Source organism: Moschus berezovskii, chromosome 5 (genome assembly GCF_049115385.1).
Source record: "Moschus berezovskii isolate FMDL1 chromosome 5, NW_MosBer_1.0, whole genome shotgun sequence".
In the NCBI taxonomy this organism is placed as follows: Eukaryota; Metazoa; Chordata; class Mammalia; order Artiodactyla; family Moschidae; genus Moschus; species Moschus berezovskii.
Genome location: NC_142464.1, coordinates 1,399,165 through 1,419,080, shown reverse-complemented (window position 1 = coordinate 1,419,080; position 19,916 = coordinate 1,399,165).

Below are 19,916 nucleotides of genomic sequence, written 5' to 3'. Positions count from 1 at the left end.
ATCTTGCTTGGAGGGGATAATTTTGGGGTGTTTCTCGATTTTCGGCGGGAATCAGGGGGTGCTTCTCGAGTTGCGACGGGGACCTCAGGAACTCGCTGGGGTTGCTTCAGGGAAGTCAGGTCCCCTTTGGTGTTGGAAGGGCAACTTCCGGTTTCCTCTCGAGCCCTTCATAGTGCACAGGGGCTCCTCTCGAATTGAGTCCGTAAAGTGTGTTCTCCTCTCCACAGGGGACGGTTGTGTGAGGGAACTATCTGTGTCGAATAAAGGGTGTCAAGTACCTTTTTGCCTTTCCAGAGGGAATGTGGTATTTCTCTTGAGATGCTGCATCGCCAAATTTCCTCATCTCGCAAGGAGGGGATAATTTTGCGGTGTTTCTCGAGTTGCGGCGGGAAGCTGGGGGTGCTTCTCGAGTTACGACGGGGACCGCAGAAACTCGCTGGGGTTGCTTCAGGGAAGTCAGTTCCCCTTTGCTATTGGAAGGGGAACTTTCGGTTTCCTCTCGAGCCCTTCAATGTGCACAGGGGCTCCTCTCGACGTGAGTCTGTAAAGTGTGTTCTCCTCTCCAAAGGTGACTGCTGTGTGAGGGAAATTTCTTAGTCGAATAAAGGGTGTCAAGTACCATTTTGCCTTTCCAGAGGGAATGTGGTATTTCTCTTGAGATGCTGCATCGCCAAATTTCCTCATCTCGCATGGAGGGGATAAATTTGGGGTGTTTCTCGATTTGCGGCGGGAAGCTGGGGGTGCTTCTCGGGTTGCGACGGGGACCTCAGGAACTCGCTGGGGTTGCTTCAGGGAAGTCATGTCCCCGTTGGTGTTGAAAGGGGAACTTCCGGTTTCCTCTAGAGCCCTTCAATGTGCACAGGGGCTCCTCCCGAATTGAGTCCGTAAAGTGTGTTCTCCTCTACAAACGGGACGGCTGTGTGAGGGAACTTTCTGAGTCGAATAAACGGTGTCAAGTACCTTTTTGCTTTTCAAGAGGGAATGTGGTATTTCTCTTGAGATGCTGCATCGCCAAATTTCGTCATCTCGCATGGACGGGATAATTTTGGGGTGCTTCTCGAGTTGCGACGGTGACATCAGGAAATCGCTGGGGTTGCTTCAGGGAAGTCACGTCCCCTTTGGTGTTGGAAGGGGAACTTCCGGTTTCCTCTCGAGCCCTTCAATGTGCACAGGGGCTCCTGCCGAATTGAGTCCGGAAATTGTGTTCTCCACTCCGAAGGTGACGGCTGTGTGACGGAACTTTCTGAGTCGAATAAAGGGTGTCAAGTAACTTTTTGCCTTTCCAGAGGGAATGAGGTATTTCTATTGAGATGCTGCATCGCCAAATTTCCTCATCTCGCATGGAGGGGATAATTTTGGGGTGTTTCTCGAGTTGCGGCGGGAAGCTGGTGGTGCTTCTCGAGTTGCGACTGGGACCTAAGGAACTCGCTGGGGTTCCTTAAGGGAAGTCAGGTCCCCTTTGGTGTTGGAAGGGGAACTTCCGGGTTCCTCTCGAGACGTTCAATGTGCACAGGGGCTCCCGTCGTATTGAGTTCGTAAAATGTGTTCTCCTCTCCAAAGGGGCCGGCTGTGTGAGGGAACTTTCTGAGTCGAATAAAGGGTGTCAAGTACATTTTTGCCTTTCCAGAGGGAACGTGGTATTTTCCTTGATATGCTGCATCGCCAAATTTCCTCATCTCGCATGGACGGGATAATGTTGGGCTGTTTCTCGAGGTGCGATGGGAAGCTGGAGGTGCTTCTCGAGTTGCGACGGGGACTTCAGGAACTGCTGGGGTTGCTTCAGGGAAGTCAGGTCCCCTTTGTTGTTGGAAGGGGAACTTCCGTTTTCCTCTCGAACCCTCCATGTGCACAGGGTCTCCTCTAGAATTGAGTCCGTAAAGTGTGTTCTCCTCTCCAAAGGGGACGGCTGTGTGAGGGAACTTTCTGAGTCGAGTAAAGGGTGTCAAGTACCTTTTCGCGTTTCCAGAGGGAATGTGGTATTTCTCTTGAGATGCTGCATCGCCAAATTTCGTCATCTTGCATGGAGGGGATCATTTTGGGGTGTTTCTCGATTTGCGGCGGGAAGCTGGGGGTGCTTCTCGAGTTGCGACGGGGACCTCAGGAATTCGCTGGGGTTGCTTCAGGGAAGTCAGGTCCCCTTTGTTGTTGGAAGGGGAACTTCCGGTTTCCTCTCGAGCCCTTCAATGTACACAGGGTCTCTTCTCGAATTGAGTCCGTAAAGTGTGTTCTCCTCTCCAAAGAGGTCGGCTGTGTGAGGGAACTTTCTGAGTCGAATAAAGGGTGTCAAGTACCTTTTTGCCTTTCCGGAGGGAATGTGGTATTTTTCTTGAGATGCTGCATCGCCAAATTTCGTCATCTCGCATGGAGGGGATAATTTTCTGGTGTTTCTCGAGTTGCGACGGGAAGCTGGGGGTGCTTCTAGAGTTGCGACGGGACCTCAGGAACTCGCTGGGTTTGCTTCAGGGAAGTCATGTCCCCTTTGGTGTTGGAAGGGGAACTTCCGGTTTCCTCTCGAGCCCTTCAACGTGCACAGGGGCTCCTCTAGAATTGAGTCCGTAAAGTGTGTTCTCCTCTCCAAAGGCGACGGCTGTGTGAGGGAACATTCTGAGTCGAATAAAGGGTCTCAAGAACCTTTTTGCCTTTCCAGAGGGAATGTGGTGTTTTCCTTAACATGCTGCATCGCCAAATTTCCTCATCTCGCATGGAGGGGATAATGTTGCGCTGTTTCTCGAGGTGCGACGGGAATCAGGGGGTGCTTCTCGAGTTGCGACGGGGACCTCAGGAACTCGCTGGGGTTGCTTCAGGGAAGTCAGGTCCCCTTTGGTGTTGGAAGGGGAACTTCCGGTTTCCTCTCGAGCCCTGCAATGTGCACAGGGGCTCCTCTCAAATTGAGTCCGTAAATTGTGTTCTCCTCTCCAAAGGGGACGGCTGTGTGAGGGAACTTTCTGAGTCGAATAAAGGGTGTCATGTACCTTTTTGCCTTTCCAGAGGGAATGTGGTATTTCTCTTGAGATGCTGCATCGCCAAATTTCCTCATCTCGCATGGAGGGGATAATTTTGGGGTGTTTCTCGAGTTGCGACGGGAAGCTGGGAGTGCTTCTCTAGTTGCGACGGGGACCTCAGGAACTCGCTGGGGTTGCTTCAGGGAAGTCAGTTCCCCTTTGGTGTTGGAACGGGAACTTCCGGTTTCCTCTCGAGCCTTTCAATGTGCACAGGGGCTCCTCACGAATTGAGTCCGTAAAGTGTGTTCTCCTCTCCAAAGTGGACGGCTGTGTGAGGGAACTTTCTGTGTCGAAATAGGGTGTCAAGTACCTTTTTGCCTTTCCAGAGGGAATGTGGTATTTCTCTTGAGATGCTGCATCGCCAAAATTCCTAATGTCGCATGGAGGGCATAATTTTGGGGTGTTTCTCGAGTTGCGGCGGGAAGCTGGCGGAGCTTCTCGAGTTGCGACGGGGACCTCAGGAACTCGCTGGGGTTGCTTCAGGGAAGTCAGTTCCACTTTGGTGTTGGAAGGGTAACTTCCGGTTTCCTCTCGAGCCCTTCAATGTTCATAGGGGCTCCTCTCGAATTGAGTCCGTAAAGTGTGTTCTCCTGTCCAAAGGGGACAGCTGTGTGAGGGAACTTTCTGAGTCGAATACAGGGTGTCAAGTACGTTTTTGACTTTCCAGAGGGAATGTGTTATTTCTTTTGAAATGCTTCATCGCCAAATTTCGTCATCTCGCATGGAGGGGATAATTTTGGGGTGTTTTCGAGTTACGGCGGGAAGCTGGGGGTGCCTCTGGAGTTGCCACGTGAACCTCAGGATCTCGCTGCGGTTGCTCAGGGAAGTCAGGTACCCTTTGGTGTTGGACGGGGAACTTCCGGTTTCCTCTCGAGCCCTTCAATGTGCACAGGGGCTGCTCTAGAATTGAGTCCGTAAAGTGAGTTCTCTCCAAAGGTGACGGCTGTGTGAGGGAACATTCTGCGCCGAATAAAGGGTGTCAAGTAACTTTTTGCCTTTGAAGAGGGAATGTGGTATTTCTCTTGAGATGCTGCATTGCCAAATTTCCTCATCTCGCATGGAGGGGATAATTTTGGGGTGTTTCTCGAGTTGCGGCGGGAAGCTGGGGGTGCTTCTCGAGTTGCGACGGGGACCTCAGGAACTCGCTGGGGTTGCTTCAGGGAAGTCAGGTCCCCTTTGGTGTTGGAAGGGGAACTTCCGGTTTCCTCTCGAGCCCTACAATGTGCACAGGGGCTCCTCACGAATTGAGTCCGTAAAGTGTGTTCTCCTCTCCAAAGGGGATGGCTGTGTGAGGGAACTTTCTGTGTCGAATAAAGGGTGTCAAGTACCTTTTTGCCTTTCCAGAGGGAATGTGGTATTTCTCTTGATATGCTGCATCGCCAAATTTCCTCATCTCGCATGGAGGGGATAATTTTAGGGTGTTTCTCCAGTTGCGGCGGGAAGATGGGGGTGCTTCTCGAGTTGCGACGGGGACCTCAGGAACTCGCTGGGGTTGCTTCAGGGAAGTCAGGTCCCCTTTGGTGTTGGAAGGGGAACATCCGGGTTCCTCTCGAGCCCTTCAATGTGCACAGGGGCTCCTCTCGACGTGAGTCTGTAAAGTGTGTTCTCCTCTCCAAAGGTGACTGCTGTGTGAGGGAAATTTCTTAGTCGAATAAAGGGTGTCAAGTACCATTTTGCCTTTCCAGAGGGAATGTGGTATTTCTCTTGAGATGCTGCATCGCCAAATTTCCTCATCTCGCATGGAGGGGATAAATTTGGGGTGTTTCTCGATTTGCGGCGGGAAGCTGGGGGTGCTTCTCGGGTTGCGACGGGGACCTCAGGAACTCGCTGGGGTTGCTTCAGGGAAGTCATGTCCCCGTTGGTGTTGAAAGGGGAACTTCCGGTTTCCTCTAGAGCCCTTCAATGTGCACAGGGGCTCCTCCCGAATTGAGTCCGTAAAGTGTGTTCTCCTCTACAAACGGGACGGCTGTGTGAGGGAACTTTCTGAGTCGAATAAAGGGTGTCAAGTACCTTTTTGCTTTTCAAGAGGGAATGTGGTATTTCTCTTGAGATGCTGCATCGCCAAATTTCGTCATCTCGCATGGACGGGATAATTTTGGGGTGCTTCTCGAGTTGCGACGGTGAGATCAGGAAATCGCTGGGGTTGCTTCAGGGAAGTCACGTCCCCTTTGGTGTTGGAAGGGGAACTTCCGGTTTCCTCTCGAGCCCTTCAATGTGCACAGGGGCTCCTGCCGAATTGAGTCCGGAAATTGTGTTCTCCACTCCGAAGGTGACGGCTGTGTGACGGAACTTTCTGAGTCGAATAAAGGGTGTCAAGTAACTTTTTGCCTTTCCAGAGGGAATGAGGTATTTCTATTGAGATGCTGCATCGCCAAATTTCCTCATCTCGCATGGAGGGGATAATTTTGTTGTGTTTCTCGAGTTGCGGCGGGAAGCTGGTGGTGCTTCTCGAGTTGCGACTGGGACCTAAGGAACTCGCTGGGGTTGCTTCAGGGAAGTCAGGTCCCCTTTGGTGTTGGAAGGGGAACTTCCGGGTTCCTCTCGAGACGTTCAATGTGCACAGGGGCTCCCGTCGTATTGAGTTCGTAAAATGTGTTCTCCTCTCCAAAGGGGCCGGCTGTGTGAGGGAACTTTCTGACTCGAATAAAGGGTGTCAAGTACATTTTTGCCTTTCCAGAGGGAACGTGGTATTTTCCTTGATATGCTGCATCGCCAAATTTCCTCATCTCGCATGGACGAGATAATGTTGGGCTGTTTCTCGAGGTGCGATGGGAAGCTGGAGGTGCTTCTCGAGTTGCGACGGGGACTTCAGGAACTGCTGGGGTTGCTTCAGGGAAGTCAGGTCCCCTTTGTTGTTGGAAGGGGAACTTCCGTTTTCCTCTCGAACCCTCCATGTGCACAGGGTCTCCTCTAGAATTGAGTCCGTAAAGTGTGTTCTCCTCTCCAAAGGGGACGGCTGTGTGAGGGAACTTTCTGAGTCGAGTAAAGGGTGTCAAGTACCTTTTCGCGTTTCCAGAGGGAATGTGGTATTTCTCTTGAGATGCTGCATCGCCAAATTTCGTCATCTTGCATGGAGGGGATCATTTTGGGGTGTTTCTCGATTTGCGGCGGGAAGCTGGGGGTGCTTCTCGAGTTGCGACGGGGACCTCAGGAATTCGCTGGGGTTGCTTCAGGGAAGTCAGGTCCCCTTTGTTGTTGGAAGGGGAACTTCCGGTTTCCTCTCGAGCCCTGCAATGTGCACAGGGGCTCCTCTCAAATTGAGTCCGTAAATTGTGTTCTCCTCTCCAAAGGGGACGGCTGTGTGAGGGAACTTTCTGAGTCGAATAAAGGGTGTCATGTACCTTTTTGCCTTTCCAGAGGGAATGTGGTATTTCTCTTGAGATGCTCCATCGCCAAATTTCCTCATCTCGCATGGAGGGGATAATTTTGGGGTGTTTCTCGAGTTGCGACGGGAAGCTGGGAGTGCTTCTCTAGTTGCGACGGGGACCTCAGGAACTCGCTGGGGTTGCTTCAGGGAAGTCAGTTCCCCTTTGGTGTTGGAACGGGAACTTCCGGTTTCCTCTCGAGCCTTTCAATGTGCACAGGGGCTCCTCACGAATTGAGTCCGTAAAGTGTGTTCTCCTCTCCAAAGTGGACGGCTGTGTGAGGGAACTTTCTGTGTCGAAATAGGGTGTCAAGTACCTTTTTGCCTTTCCAGAGGGAATGTGGTATTTCTCTTGAGATGCTGCATCGCCAAAATTCCTAATGTCGCATGGAGGGCATAATTTTGGGGTGTTTCTCGAGTTGCGGCGGGAAGCTGGCGGAGCTTCTCGAGTTGCGACGGGGACCTCAGGAACTCGCTGGGGTTGCTTCAGGGAAGTCAGGTCCCCTTTGGTGTTGGAAGGGGAACTTCCGGTTTCCTCTCGAACCCTTCAATGTTCACAGGGGCTCCTCTGAAATTGAGTCTGTAAAGTGTGTTCTCCTCTCCAATGGGGACGGCTGTGTCAGGGAACTTTCTGAGTTGAATAAAGGGTGTCAAGTACCTTTTTGCCTTTCCAGAGGGAATGTGGTATTTCTCTTGAGATGCTGCATTGCCAAATTTCCTAATCTCACATGGAGGGGATAATTTTGGTGTGTTTCTCGAGTTGCGACGTGAAGCTGGGGGTGCTTCACGAGTTGAGACGGGGACCTCATGTACTCGCTGGGGTTCCTTCAGGGAAGTCAGGTCCCCTTTGGTGTTGTAAGGGGAACTTCCGGTTTCCTCTCGAGCCCTTCAATGTGCACAGGGGCTCCTCTCGAATTGAGCCCGTAAAGTGTGTTCTCCTCTCCAAAGGGGAAAGATGTGTGAGGGAACTGGCTGAGTCGAATAAAGGGTGTCAAGTACCTTTTTGCCTTTGAAGAGGGAATGTGGTATTTCTCTTGAGATGCTGCATCGTTAAATTTCCTCATCTAGCATGCAGGGGATAATTTTGGGGTGTTTCACGAGTTGCGGCGGGATGGTGGGGGTGCTTCTCGTGTTGCGACGGGGACCTCAGGAACTCGCTGGGGTTGCTTCAGTGAAGTCAGGTCCCCTTTCGTGTTGGAAGGGGAAATTCCGGTTTCCTCTACAGCCCTTCAATGTGCACAGGGGCTCCTCTCGAATTGAGTCCAGAAAGTGTGTTCTCCTCTCCAAAGGGGACACCTGTGTGAGGGAACTTTCTGAGTCGAATAAAGGGTGTCAAGTACCTTTATGCCTTTCAAGAGGGAATGTGGTATTTCTCTTGAGATGCTGCATCGCCAAATTTCCTCATGTCGCATGGAGGGCATAATTTTGGGGTGTTTCTCGAGTTGCGGCGGGAAGCTGGGGGTGCTTCTCGAGTTGCGACGGGGACCTCAGGAACTCGCTGGGGTTGCTATAGGGAAGTCAGGTCCCCTTTGTTGTTGGAAGGTTAACTCCCGGTTTCCTCTCAAGCCCTTCAATGTACATTGGGGCTCCTCTCGAATTGAGTCCGTAAAGTGTGTTCTCCTCTCCAAAGGGGACAGCTGTGTGAGGGAACTTTCTGAGTCATATACAGGGTGTCAAGTACCTTTTTGACTTTCCAGAGGGAATGTGGTATTTCTTTTGAAATGCTTCATCGCCAAATTTCGTCATCTGGCATGGAGGGGATAATTTTGGGGTGTTTCTCGAGTTGCGGCGGGACGCTGGGGGTGCTTCTCGAATTGCGACGGGGACCTCAGGAACTCGCTGGGGTTGCTTCAGGGTAGTCAGGTCCCCTTTGGTGTTGGAAGGGGAACTTCCGGTTTCCTCTCGAGCCCTTCAATGTTCACAGGGGCTCCTCTCGAATTGAGTCCGTAAAGTGTGTTCTCCTCTCCAAAGGGGACGGCTGTGTGAGGGAACTTTCTGAGTCGAATAAAGGGTGTCAAGTACCTTTTTGCCTTTCCAGAGGGAATGTGGTATTTCTCGTAAGATGCTGCATCGCAAAATTTCCTCAACTCGCATGGAGGGGATAATTTTGGTGTGTTTCTCGAGTTGTGGCGGGAAGCTGGGGGGGTTCTCGAGTTGCCACGGGGAACTTAGGAACTCGCTGAGGTTGCTTCAGGGAAGTCAGGTCCCCTTTGGTGTTGGAATGGGAACTTCCGGTTTCCTCTCGAGCCCTTAAATGTGCACAGGGGCTCATCTCGAATTGAGTCCATCAAGTGTGTTCTCCTCTTCAAAGGGGACGGCAGTGTGAGGTACCGTTGTGAGTCGAGTAATGGGTTTCAAGTACCTTTTTGCCTTTCAAGACGGAATGTGGTATTTCTCTTGAGATGCTGTATCGCAAAATTTCCAAATCTCGCATGGAGGGGATAATTTTGGGGTGTTTCTCGAGGTTCGGCGGGAAGCTGGGGGTGCTTCTCGAGTTGCGACGGTGACCTCAGGAACTCGATGGGTTCGCTTCAAGGAAGTTATGTCCCCTTTGGTGTTGGAAGGGGAACTTTCGGTTTCCTCTCGAGTCCTTCAATGTGCACAGGGGCTCCTCTAGAATTGAGTCCGTAAAGTGTGTTCTCCTCTCCAAAGGGGACGGCTGTGTGAGGGAACTTTCTGAGTCAAATAAAGGGTGTCAAGTACCTTTTTGCCTTTCCAGAGGGAATGTGGTATTTCTCTTGAGATGCTGCATCGCCAAATTTCCTCATCTCGCATGGAGGGGATAATTTTGGGGTGTTTCTCGAGTTGCGATTGGGACCACAGGAACTCGCTGGGGTTGCTTATGGGAAGTCAGGTCCATTTTGGTTTTGGAAGTGGAACTTCCGGTTTCCTCTCGAGCCCTTAAATGTGCACAGGGGCTCATCTCGAATTGAGTCCGTAAAGTGTGTTCTCCTCTCCAAAGGGGACGGCTGTGTGAGGGAACTTTCTGAGTCGAATAAAGGGTGTCAAGTACCTTTTTGCCTTTCCAGAGGGAATGTGGAATTTCTCTTGAGATGCTGCATTGCCAAATTTCCTCATCTCACATGGAGATGATAATTTTGGTGTGTTTCTCGAGTTGCGGCGGGAAGCTGGGGGTGCTTCTCGAGTTGCGACGGGGACCTCAGGAACTCGCCTGGGTTGGTTCAGGGAAGTCAGGTCCCCTTTGGTGTTGGAAGGGGAACTTCCGGTTTCCTCTCGAGCCCTTCAATGTGCACAGGGGCTCATCTCGAATTGAGTCCGTAAAGTGTGTTCTCCTCTAAAAGGGGACGGCTGTGTGAGGGAACTTTCTGAGTCGAATAAAGGGTGTCAAGTACCTTTTTTGCCTTTCAAGAGGGAATGTTGTATTTCTCTTGAGATGCTGCATCGCAAAATTTCCTCATCTCGCATGGAGGGGTAATTTTGGAGTGTTTCTCGAGTTGCGGCGGGAAACTAGGGGTTCTTCTCGAGTTGCGACGGGGACCTCAGGAACACGCTGGGGTTGCTTCAGGGAAGTCAGGTCCCCTTGGTGTTGGAAGGGAACTTCCGGTTTCCTCTCGAGCCCTTAAATGTGCACAGGGGCTCATCTCGAATTGAGTCCATAAAGTGTGTTCTCCTCTCCAAAGGGACTGCTGTGTGAGGAAACTTTGTGAGTCGAATAAAGGGTGTCAAGTACCTTTTTGCCTTTCAAGAGGGAATGTGGTATTTCTCTTGAGATGCTGCATGGCAAAATTTCCTCATCTCGCATGGAGGGGATAATTTTGGGGTGTTTCTCGAGTTGCTGCGGGAAGCTGGGGGTGCTTCTCGAGTGGCGACGGGGAACTCAGGAAATCGCTGGGGTTGCTTCAGGTAAGTCAGGTTCCCTTTGGTGTTGGATGGGAAATTCCGGGTTCCTCTCTTGCCCTTAAATGTGCACAGGAGCTCATCTCGAATTGAGTCCATAAAGTGTGTTCTCCTCTCCAAAGGGGACGGCTATGTGAGGGAACTTTCTGATTCGAATAAGGGTAACAAGTACATTTTTGCCTTTCAAGAGGGAACGTGGTATTTCTCTTGAGATGCTGCATCGCAAAATTTGCTCATCTCGCATTGAGGGGATAATTTTGGGTTGTTTCTCGAGTTTCGGCGGGAACCTGGTGGTGCTTGTCGAGTTGAGACGGGGAGCTCAGGAACTCGCTGCGGTTGCTTCAGGGAAGTCAGGTCCCCTTTGGTGTCGGAAGGGGAACTTCAGGGTTCCTCTCGAGCCCTTAAATGTGCACAGGGGTCATCTCAAATGAGTCCATTAAGTGTGTTCTCCTCTAAAAGGGGACAGCTGTGTGAGGGAACTTTCTGAGTCGAATAAAGGGTGTCAAGTACCTTTGTGCCTTTCCAGACGGAATGTGGTATTTCTCTTGAGATGCTGCATCTCAAAAATTCCTCATCTCGCATTGAGGGCAAAATTTTGGGGTGTTTCTCCAGTTGCGGCAGGGACCTTAGGAACTCTCTGCGGTTACTTCAGGGAAGTCAGGTCCCCTTTGGTGTTGGAAGGGGAACTTCCCGTTTCCTCTTGAGCCCTTAATTGTGAACAGGGGCTCATGTGGAAATGAGTCCTTAAAGTGTGTTCTCCTCTCCAATGGGGACGGCTGTGTGAGGGAATTTTCTGTGTCGAATAAAGGGTGTCAAGTAACTTTTTGCCTTTCAAGAGGGAATGTGGTATTTCTCTTGAGATGCTGCATCGCAAAATTTCCTCATCTAGCATGGAGGGGATAATTTTGGGGTGTTTCTCGAGTTACGGCGGAAAGCTGGGGTGCTTCTCGTGTTACAACGGGGACCTTAGAAACTAGCTCGTGTTTCTTCACGAAAGTCAGCTCCCCTTTGTTGTTGCAAAGGGAACTTCCGGTTTCCTCTCGAGCCCTCAAATGTGCACAGGGGTTCATCTCGAATTGAGTCCGTAAAGTGTGTTCTCCTCTCCAAAGGGGAGGGCTGAGTGAGGGAACTTTCTGAGTCGAATAAAGGGTGTCAAGTACCTTTTTGCCTTTCCAGAGGGAATGTGGTATTTCTCTTGAGGTGCTGCATCGCCTAATTTTCTCATTTCGCATGGAGGGGATAATTATGGGGTGTTTCTCGAGTTGCGGCGGGAAGCTGGGGGTGCTTCTCGAGTTGCGACGGGGACCTCAGGAACTCGCTGAGGTTGATTCAGGTAGTCAGGTCCCCTTTGTTGTTTTAAGGGTAACTTCCGGTTTCCTCTCGAGCACTTCAATGTGCACCGGGGCTCGTCTCGAATTGAGTCCGTAAAGTGTGTTCTCCTCTCCAAAAGGTACGGCTGTGTGAGGGAACTTTCTGAGTCGAATAAAGGGTGTCAAGTAACTTTTTGCCTTACCAAGGGAATATGGAATTTCATTTGAGATGCTGCATCGCCAAATTTCCTCATCTCGCATGGAGGGGATAATTTTGGGGTGTTTCTCGAGTTGCGGCGCGAAGCTGGGGTGCTTCTCGAATTGAGACGGGGTGCTCAGGAACTCGCTGGGGTTACTTCAGGGAAGTCAGGTCCCCTTTGGTGTTGGAAGGGGAACTTCCGGTTTCCTCTCGAGCCCTTCAATGTGCACAGGAGTTCCTCTCGAATTGAGTCCGTAAAGTGTGTTATCCTCTCCAAAGGGGACGGCTGTGAGGGAATGTTCTGAGTCGAATAAAGGGTGTCAAGTACCATTTTGCCTTTCAAGAAGGAATGTGGTATTTCTCTTGATATGCTGCATCGCCATATTTCCTCATCTCGCATGGAGCGGATAATTTTGGAGTGTTTCTCGAGTTGCGGCGCTAAGCTGGGGTGCTTCTGGAGTTGCGACGGGGACCTCAGGAACTCGCTGCGGTTGCTTCAGGGAAGTCAGGTCCCCTTTGGTTTTGGAAGGGGAACTTCCGGTTTCCTCTTGAGCCCTTCAATGTGCACAGGGGCTCCTCCGAATTAAGTCCGTAAAGTGTGTTCTCCTCTCCAAAGGGGACGGCTGTGTGAGGGAACTTTCTGAGTCGAATAAAGGGTGTCAAGTACCTTTTTGCCTTTCCAGAGGGAATGTGGTATTTCTCGTGAGATGCTGCATCGCCAAATTTCCTCATTTCGTATGGAGGGGATAATTTTGGGGTGTTTCTCGAGTTGCGGCGGGAAGCTGTGTGTGCTTCTCGAGTTGCGACGGGGACCTCAGGAACTCGCTGGGGTTGCTTCAGGGAAGTCAGGTCCCCTTTGGTTTTGAAATGGGAACTTACGGTTTCCTCTCGAGCCCTTCAATGTGCACATTGGCTCCTCTCGAATTGACTTCCTAAAGTGTGTTCTCCTCTCCAAAGGGGAGGGCTGTGTGAGGGAACTTTCTGAGTCGAATAAAGGATGTCAAGTACCTTTTTGCCTTTCCAGAGGGAATGTGGTATTTCGCGTGAGATGCTTCATCGCCAAATTTCCTCATCTCGCATGAAGGGGATAATTTTGGGGTGTTTTGCGAGTTGCGGCGTGAAGCTGGGAGTGCTTCTCGAGTTGCGACGGGGACCTCAGGAACTCGCTGGGGTTGCTTCAGGGAAGTCAGGTCCCCTTTTGTGTTGGACAGGGAACTACCGGTTTCCTCTCGGGCCCTTCAATGTGCACAGTGGCTCCTCTCGATTTGAGTCCGTAAAGTGTGTTCTCCTCTCCAAAGGGGACGGCTGTGTGAGGGAACTTTCTGAGTAGAATAAAGGGTGTCAAGTACCTTTTGCCTTTCCAGAGGGAATATGGTATTTCTCTAGAGATGCTGCATCGCAAAATTTCCTCATCTCGCAAGAAAAGGATAATTTTGGGGTGTTTCTCGAGTTGTGGCGGGAAGCTGCGGGTGCTGCTCGAGTTGCGACGGGGACCTCAGGAACTCGCTGTGGTTGCTTCAGGGAAGTCAGGTCCCCTTTGGTGTTGGAAGGGGAACTTCCGATTTCCCCTCGAGCCCTTCAATGTGCACAGGGGCTCCTTTCGAATTGAGTGCATAAAGTGTGTTCTCCTCCACAAAGGGGACGGCTGTGTGAGGGAACATTCTGAGTCCAATAAAGGGTGTCAAGTACCGTTTTGCGTTTAAAGAGGGAATGTGGTATTTCTCTTGAGATGCTGCATCGCCAAATTTCCTCATCTAGCATGCAGGGGATAATTTTGGGGTGTTTCTCGAGTTGCGGCGGGAAGCTGGCGGTGCTTCTCGAATTGCCATGGGGACCTCAGGAACTCGCTGGGGTTGCTTCAGGGAAGTCAGTTCTCCATTGATGTTGGAAGGGGAACTTCCGGTTTCCTCTCGAGCCCTTGAATGTGCACAGGGGCTCCTCTCGAATTGAGTCCGTAAAGTGTGTTCTCCTCTCCAAAGAGGACGGCTGTGTGAGGGAACTTTCTGAGTCGAATAAAGGGTGTCAAGTACCTTTTTGCCTTTCAAGAGGGAATGTGATATTTCTCTTGAGATGCTGCATCGCAAAATTTCCTCATCTCGCATGGAGGGAATAATTTTTGGCTGTTTCTCGAGTTGCGGCTGGAAGCTGGGGGTGCTTATCGAGTTGCGACGGGGACCTCAGGAACTCGCTGGGGTTGCTTCAGGAAGTCAGATCCCCTTTGGTGTTGGAAGGGCAACTTCCGGTTTCCTCTCGAGCCCTTAAATGCGCACAGGGGCTCCTCTCGAATTGAGTCCGTAAAGTGTGTTCTCCTCTGCAAAGGGGACGGCTGTGTCAGGGAACTTTCCTAGGCGAATAAAGGGTGTCAAGTACCTTTTTGCCTTTCCAGAGGGAATGTGGTATTTCTCGTGAGATGCTGCATCGCCAAATTTCTTCATGTCGCATGGAGGGAATAATTTTGGGGTGTTTATCGAGTTGCGGCGGGAAGCTGGGGGTGCTTCTCGAGTTGCGACGGCTACCTGAGGAACTCGCTGGGGTTGCTTCAGGAAAGTCACGTCCCCTTTATTGTTGGAAGGGGAACTTCCGGTTTCCTCTCGAGCCCTTCAATGTGAACAGGGGCTCCTCTCGAATTGAGTCCGTAAAGGGTGTTCTCCTCTCCAAAGGGGACGGCTGTGTGAGGGAACTTTCTGAGTCGAATAAAGGGTGTCAAGTACCTTTTTGCCTTTCAAGAGGGAATGTGGTATTTCTCTTGAGATGCTGCATCGAAAAATTTCCTTAGTCGCATGGAGGGGATAATTTTGGGGTGTTTCTCGAGTTGCGGCGGGTAGCTGGGGGTGCTTCTCGAGTTGCGACGGGGACCTCAGGAACTCGCTGATTTTGCTTCAGGCAAGCCAGGTCCCCTTTGGTGTTGGAAGGCGAACTTCCGGTTTCCTCTCAAGCTCTTCAATGTGCACAGGGGCTCCTCTCGAATTGAGTCCGTAAAGTGTGTTCTCCTCTCCAAAGGGGACGGCTGTGTGAGGGAACTATCTGCGTCGAATAAAGGGTGTCAAGTACCTTTTTGCCTTTACAGAGGGAATGTGGTATTTCTCTTGAGATGCTGCATCGCCAAATTTCCTCATCTCCCATGGAGGGGATAATGTTGGGGTGTTTCTCGAGTTGCGGCTGGAAGCTGGGGGTGCTTCTCGAGTTGCGACAGGGACCTCAGTAACTCGCTGCGGTTGCTTCAGGAAGTCAGGTCCCCTTTGGTGTTGGAAGGGGAACTTCCGGTTTCCAGAGGGAATGTGGTATTTCGCTTGAGTTGCTGCTTCGCCAAATTTCCTCATCTCGCATGAGGGGATAATTTTGGAGTGTTTCTCGAGTTGCGGCGGGAAGCTGGGGTTGCTTCTCGAGTTGCGACGGGGACCTCAGGAACTCGCTGGGGTTGCTTCAGGGAACTCATGTCCCCTTTGGTGTTGGAAGGGGAACTTCCGGTTTCCTCTTGTGCTCTTCAGTGTGCACAGGGGCTCCTCTGGAATTGAGTCCGTAAAGTGTGTTCTCCTCTCCAAAGGGGACGGCTGTGTGAGGGAACTTTCTGAGTCGAATACAGGGTGTCAAGTACCTTTTTGCCATTCCAGTGGGAATGTGGTATTTCTCTTGTGATGCTGCATCGCCAAATTTCCTCATCTCGCACGGAGGGCATAATTTTGGGGTGTTTCTCGAGTTGCGGCGGGAAGCTGGGGGTGCTTCTCGACTTGCGACGGGGACCTCAGGAACTCGCTGGGGTTGCTTCAGTGAAGTCAGGTCCCCTTTGATTTTGGGAGGGGAACTTCCGGTTTCCTCTCGAGCCGTTCAATGTGCCCTGGGACTCCTCTTGAATTGAGTCCGTAAAATGTGTTCTCCTCTCCAAAGGCGACGGCTGTGTGAGGGAACTTTCTGAGTCGAATAAAGGGTTTCAAGTATATTTTTGCCTTTCCAGAGGGAATGTGGTATTTCTCGTGAGATGCTGCATCGCCAAATTTCCTCATCTCGCATGGAGCGGATAATTTTGTGGTGTTTCTCGAGTTGCGGCGGGAAGCTGGGAGTGCATCTCGAGTTGCAACTGGGACCTCAGGAACTCACTGGGGTTGCTTCAGGGAATTCAGTTCCCCTTTGGTGTTGGAAGGGGAACTTCCGGTTTCCTCTCGAGCCCTTCAATGTGCACAGGGGCTCCTCTCGAATTGAGACCGAAAAGTGTGTTCTCCTCTCCAAAGGGGACGGCTGTGTGAGGGAACTTTCTGAGTCGAATAAAGGGTGTCAAGTACCTTTTTGCCTTTCCAGAGGGAATGTGGTATTTCTCTTGAGATGCTGCATCACCAAATTTCCTCATCTCGGATGGAGGGGATACTTTTGGGGTGTTTCTCGAGTTGCGGCGGGAAGCTGGGGGTGCTTCTCGATTGCGACGCGGACCTCAGGAACTCGCTGGGGTTGCTTCAGGGAAGTCAGGTCCCCTTTGGTGTTGGAAGAGGAACTTCCGGTTACTTTTGAGCCCTTCAATGTGCACAGGGGCTCCTCTCGAATTGAGTCCGTAAAGTGTGTTCTCCTCTCCAAATGGGACGGCTGTTTGAGGGAACTTTCTGATTCGAATAAGGATGTCTAGTAACTTTTTGCCTTTCCAGAGGGATTGTGGTATTTCTCTTGAGATGCTGCATCGCCAAATTTCCTCATCTCGCATGGAGGGGATAATTTTGGTGTTTTTCTCGAGTTCCGGCGGGAAGCTGGGGGTGCTTCTCGAGTTGCGACGGAGACCTCAGGAACTCGCTGGGGTTGCTTCAGGGAAGTCAGTTCCCCCTTGGTGTTGGAAGGGGAACTTCCGGTTTTTTATCGAGCCCTTCAATGTGCAGAGGGGCTCCTCTCGAATTGAGTCCGTAAAGTATGTTCTCCTCTCCAAAGGGGACGGCTGTGTGAGGGAAATTTGTGAGTCGAATAAAGGGTGTCAAGTACCTTTTTGCCTTTCCGGGGGGAATGTGGTCTTTCTCTTGACATCCTGCATCGCAAAATTTCCTCATCTCGCATGGAGGGCATAATTTTGTGGTGTTTCTCGGGTTACGGCGGGAAGCTAGGGGTGCTTCTCGAGTTGCGACTGGGACCTCAGGAACTCGCTGGGGTTGCTTCAGGGAAGTCATGTCCCCTTTGGTTTTGGAAGGGGAACTTCCGTTTTCCTCTCAAGCCCTTCAATGTTCACAGGGGCTCCTCTCGAATTGAATCCGTAAAGTGTGTTCTCCTCTCCAAAGGGGACTGCTGTGTGAGGGACCTTTCTGAGTCTAATAAAGGGTGTCAAGTACATTTTTGCCTTTCCAGAGGGAATATGGTATTTCTCTTGAGATTCTGATCGCCAAATTTCCACATCCGCATGGAGGGGATAATTTTGGGGTGTTTCTCGAGTTGCGGCGGGAATATCGAGAGCTTCTCGAGTTGCGAATGCGACCTGAGCAACTCGCTGGGGTTGCTTCAGGTAAGTCAGTTCCCCTTTGCTGTTGGAAGGGGAACTTCCGGTTTCCTCTCGAACCCTTCAATGTGCACAGGGGCTCCTCTCGAATTGAGTCCGTAAAGTGTGTTCTCCTCTCCAAAGGGGACGGCTGTGTGAGGGAACTTTGTGAGTCGAATAAAGGGTGTCAAGTACCTTTTTGCCTTTCCAGAGGTAATGTGGTATTTCTCTTGAGATCCTGCATTCCCAAATTTCCTCATCTTGCATGGAGGGGATAACTTTGGGGTGTTTCTCGAGTTGCGGCGGGAAGCTGGGGGTGCTTCTCGAGTTACGACGGGGACCTCAGGAACTCGCTGGGTTTGCTTCAGGGAAGTCAGTTCCCCTTTGTTGTTGGAAGGGGAACTTCAGGTTTCCTCTCAAGCCCTTCAATGTGCACAGGGGCTCCTCTCGAATTGAGTCCGTAAAGTGTGTTCTCCTCTCCAAACGGGACGGCAGTGTGAGGGAACTTTCTGAGTCGAATAACGGGTATCAAGTACCTTTTTGCCTTTCCAGAGGGAATGTGGTATTTCTCTTGAGATGCTGCATCGCCAAATTTCCTCATCTCGCATGGAGGGGATAATTTTGGGATTCTTCTCGAGTTGCGGCGGGAAGCTGGGAGTGCTTCTCGAGTTGCAAATGCGACCTGGGCAACTCGCTGGGGTTGCTTCAGGGAAGTCAGGTCCCCTTTGGTGTTGGAAGAGGTACTTCCGGTTTCCTCTCGATCCCTTCAATGTGTACAGGGTCTCCTCTCGAATTGAGTCCGTAAAGTGTGTTCTCCTCTCCAAAATGGACGGCTATGTGAGGGAATTTTCTGAGTCGAATAAAGGGTGTCAAGTACCTTTTTGCCTTTTAAGAGGGAACGTTCTATTTCTCGTGAGATTCTGCATGGCTAAATTTCCTCATCTCGCATGGAGGGGATAATTTTGGGGTGTTTCTCGAGTTTCGGCTAGAAGCTGGGTGTGCTTCACGAGTTGCGATGGGGACCTCAGGAACTCGCTGGGGTTGCTTCAGGGAAGTCAAGTCGCCTTTTGTTTTGGAAGGGGAACTTCCGGATTACTGTCAAGACGTTAAAAGGGAATATTGCCACCTCTCCATTTAAGTCCATAAATTATGTTCTCCTCTCCACTGAGGATGGATGTTAGGGAACATTCTGAGTCGCCTAACGGGAGTCAAGTACCCTTCTGCCTTACATGCGGGAATGTGGGATTTCTCTTGAGATTCTGCATCGCAAAATTTCCTCATCTCGCATTGAGGGGATAATTTTGGGGTGTTTGTCGAGTTGCGGCGGGAAGTTGGGGGTGCTTCTCGAGTTGCAACGGGGACCTCAGGAACTCGCTGAAGTTGCTTCAGGGAAATCAGGTCCCCTTTGTTGCAGGAAGGGGAACTTCCGTTTTCGTCTCGAGCCCTTAAATGTGAACAGGGGCTCATCTCGAATTGAGTCCATGAAGTGTGTTCTCCTCTCCAAACGGGACGGCTGTGTGAGTGAAGTTTCTGAGTCGAATAAAGGTTGTCAAGTACCTTTTTGCCTTTCAAGAGGGAATGTGGTATTTCTCTTGAGATGCTGCATCTCAGAATTTCCTCATCTCGCATTGAGGGAATAATTTTGTGCTGTTTCTCGAGTTGGGAATACCTCAGAAACTTACCCTAGTTACTTCAGTGAATCAATTGCCATTTGTGCTGGAAGGGGAACTTCCTGAATACTTTTGAGCCCTGTAATGGGAATAGGGCCTCTTCTCCAGTTGAGTCTCTAAAGTGTGATATCCTCTCCAGTGGAGACAGAGCTTAGGGAACTTTCTGAGTGGCATAATGTGTGTCAAGTAAGCTTTTGCCTTTCAATGGTAATGTGGATTTCTCTTGAGATTCTGCAGCGCAAAATTTCCTCATCTCGCATTGAGGTGATAATTTTGTGGTGTTTCTCCAGTTGTGGTGTGAAGCAGGGGGCACTTCTCTAGCTATGGCGGGCACCTCAGGAACTCGCTCGGGTTGCTTCAAGGAAGTCAAGTCGCCTTTTGTGTTGGAAGGGGAACTTCCGGATTACTGTCAAGACGTTAAAAGGGAATATTGCCTCCTCTCCATTTAAGTCCATAAATTATGTTCTCCTCTCCACTGAGGATGGATGTTAGGGAACATTCTGAGTCGCCTAAAGGGAGTCAAGTACCCTTCTGCCTTTCAAGCGGGAATGTGGGATTTCTCTTGAGATTCTGCAGCGCAAAATTTCCTCATCTCCCATTGAGGGGATAATTTTGTGGTGTTTCTCGAGTTGCGGCGGGAAGCTGGGGGTACTTCTCGAGTTGCAGCGGGGACCTCAGGAACTCGCTCGGGTTGCTTCAGGGAAGTCAAGTCCTTTTTTGTGTTGGAAGGGGAACTTCCGGATTACTCTCGAGCTGTTAAATGGGAAAAATGCCTCTTCTTGATTTGAGTCGATTAAGTTAGTTTTCCTCTCCACTGAGGAAGGATGTTAGGGAACATTCTGAGTCGCATAAACGGAGTCAGTACCCTTTTGCCTTTCAAGCCGGAATGTGGGATTTCTCTTGAGATTCTGCAGCGCAAAATTTCCTCATCTCGCAGTGAGGGGAATATTTTGTGGTGTTTCTCAAATTGCGGCGGGACGCTGGGGGTACTTCTTGAGTTTAGATGGGGACCTCAGGAACTCACTCGAGTTTCTTCAGGGAAGTCAGGTCCCCTTTTGTGCTGGAAGGGGAAC